The sequence below is a fragment of the Carassius gibelio genome, chromosome B14 (assembly GCF_023724105.1).
Source record: "Carassius gibelio isolate Cgi1373 ecotype wild population from Czech Republic chromosome B14, carGib1.2-hapl.c, whole genome shotgun sequence".
In the NCBI taxonomy this organism is placed as follows: domain Eukaryota; kingdom Metazoa; phylum Chordata; class Actinopteri; order Cypriniformes; family Cyprinidae; genus Carassius; species Carassius gibelio.
This window is the reverse complement of record NC_068409.1, coordinates 8,447,845-8,451,287: the sequence shown is the minus strand read 5'-3', so window position 1 is coordinate 8,451,287 and position 3,443 is coordinate 8,447,845.

The following is a 3,443-nucleotide window of genomic DNA, read 5'->3' as shown; positions in this document are numbered from 1 at the left end:
TTTACATGTGAAGAAATCCATTTATTCACAAACTTCTCACGAGACGAGTGTTTGACATAGCATAAGAGATGTTTGACCAATTATTCGGCAAACTCCTTCCTCTCATCGCTGCTTCTGTCGTTTCACAGAATTATACAACGGAGAGCACGTCAAGTATAAAGCCTTGCAGGAGCGCGCGCAGTGAGCAGATTCATGGCGTAGAGACGTGTGAATTGTGAAAGTATAAACAAGGCTTCAACTGCACAACGCTAAAGAGAAAGCTGAAAGTCCTATCTAAAAGATTTAGAAAAAGTTCCACCGATTCACAATTTATACCATCGCTACGAATCTACGATATTGTCATATATCACCCATCCCTCACATGCAGTAACGTTAATGATTCAAACACATTTGACGAGCTACTTTAATCAACAAGTAGCACATCCACACTTTATTCCAGGAAAGTTGCTGATCCAAGGCTGGGTGTACAGCTGCGGGTCACGTGGATGAAGGCTGGGGGGGGGGGGGGTGTAACAGCACCCTGATAAAGAGGATGACTCCCTCAAAGTATTTTGAGTATTTTGAAAATACAAAAATACTCGTCTTAAATGTATTTAAATACAAATTACATTTGATTTTTTCCAAAGGCTTCAAAATACAAAATACTAAATAGTATTTTGTATTTCAAATACGTATCTGAAATACTGCCCATCCCTGTGTGTGTGTGTGTGAGCGAGTGTATGTGTGTGTGAGTGTGTGCGTGTGTGTGTGTGTGTGTGTGTGTGCATGTATGAAGGTGGGGCAAACACACCTATTAAACTCACCAAAATCTACCGTGAGACATTTTTATTGAACAAGATATCTGTTTCAATACAAAAAGTTATATTAAAATAAACTATTAATCTCTCACACAAAAATATTAAATTTAATTTAAAATGACAAAAGTATTTCTATTAAGATATACATCATTAAATTCAGAAAGTCTAGCAGTGCTCAATGTGTTCATGTGTGTGTTCCTCAAGCACTCCTGTTCCCATTAAACTCACGTCACGTTTTATTCAGAAATCTGGGTCATTTTAAGAGAAATCTTTAAAGAATAATTGTAAAAATATATGTTTTGAAGTCAAATCACAAATAAATAAATATAAAGCGACCAGAACACTGAAGTCAATCAACAAGGAGCTTCATCTGATCAGTTCTTTCAGCACACTGCAGCATCTGTATTAATATATGTGATCGTTCAGCTGAGTAACACATTTACAAATCTGATAAAACACGCTAATAAAACATTTCATTCATGGGGATGGACACAGAAACTAGCCTCATTATAACATCTCTTATTAAATAGATCTAGACTTGTCTGAAGTCTCTTAAGACCGGAGCACACGACAGGATTTCCTCTGATTTCCAGAAGATCAGATCCGTCTGGAGATCAGGAGATGTGACCACAGAATCAGTTCACTTCTCTAAAGTGACAGGCATCAGTTCATGAGTCTCTTTGTGAAGGATTACACACACGTTTAATGTGGAAGAGCTTAAAGAGAGCACAGCGAGTTTAATGGAACAGACACAAGGTTTTAGAAATGTCATGTTATATTTATTCAAATGACAGGATTTTGCTAAATAAAGTCTAGTTCATGTATGAAGTTCATACATATTAATCTGAACAATTATTAACAATATCTATTTCTTACTGATGTCACGCTGACGCTGTGTTTTTACAGTAGAAGCTCTCCTTAAAATAATATGAAATCTCATGTAAATCTTAAATGACAGACCAGTAATAAACTGTCAGTTAATAATATTATGGATGTATTAGTAGTATCCAGTCACGCCTGTGAAGTCATGTATTAGCTTAGCACAGTCGTGTAAAGCTAGTCAGCTAGCTGTGTTCTGTAGCATCTGTGTATCTAATATAATTATTTCCCACATCCAAGGGCTTGGTTCTAATATACAAACGAACATTGAACTTTAATCTCTTAATTTTACAATAAGCAGTGAAAAATACCCTAAAATAAAGGCTTAAACATCTAAAGTGTGTGTTTAATGAGCACATGAGCTTAATATATAGTTATTCCCCTCTCGCTGGTTCTTCTGACACCTCACAGGACATTTAAACATCTCTTCAGTCGACACACACACTTCACATAAACCCAACATTCATACGCTATTATTAACTGAAAATTATTTACACGTTAAAGTCTCTCACAAAGATTTTAAAATCTTTCCAAATCTTCATCTATAAAGCTTTATCCATCACCTTTAGCCACTCATTCTCCACAGATGTCCTCATAAACGATAGTAAACATGAATAAAAACCTGTATGTACACACACACACACGCATTATATATGTGTGAGTGTGTGTGTGTGTGTGTGTGTGTGTGTGTGTGTGAGTGTGTATATATAGAGAGAGAGAGAGAAAGAAAGAATTGAAGGGCAGGAAAGCACTTGTTAATATAATGTCTAATATAAAATGTGACTTAACTTATAAAAGCATTCAAGTTATATTAAACCTTATCAAAATTGCCATGATACTATCACATAAACGCAGGCCTGCAATCCAGCGCAGAGGAAAAATACTAAATAGAAACAGGGATAAAGGTGGCTTGACGTTAAACGTTCGATACTCAGTACTGGTATACAGTCTTCTGAAGTCATTAGCATTTGAGGAAATGACTTACAATCATAAAAACAACTGTAATCTGTTCATTTCGGTGTCAACTACAATCCACAATTTATACATTTTTTATATTTATTAAAATGAATTGTGAATCATTCTGGTAAAAACTGAGCCCGTGCATCTCTTCAGACACATTCCTGTGAAAGGTTTTTGGCTCTTGACGTTAATAACGAGTTTTAATGTTGGAAATAATTTCAGCAACACATCTAATATTCTCTCTGAGTTTCCAGGTTCCCTCACGAGAATTAGCCATGATTTACCATAAATCATCCTTCTTGTAGCCATGGTAACTGCAAATTTGTTACTTTAAATAATAATTTACAAAAAAGTATTAATATGGTGGATTTTTTTTTTTGCGATAAGAACAGAGCTAAGCCACCCATAGCCTTCAAAATGACTTAAAATGCATTGTATAAAAACAACGAGGCAATAATGATGGATTAATAACACTGTTAAAAATACAGAAATAAGCAAAGAAATATAATTTCTTCAAAATAAATAAATAAATAAACCATGGTTTTATCATAGTTAAACTGCTCAATTTTTCTTTTGCATGATTTCTGAATGCTTGAGACTATAGAAATAAGAGTCCTAGCCATAGCTAAATGTTGAGAGCTACAACTGTCATTTGTAAATAATACCATTCATTCATGTATTTGCTTGTTTAATTGTATTAGTGTTGTATTTCGACACTAGAGTAGTTTGGGGGGGGGGGGCACAGTGCCATCTTCCGCTGGTTACCATGGTGACTCACCTGTCTGTATCTGATGAGCATCTTCAGAT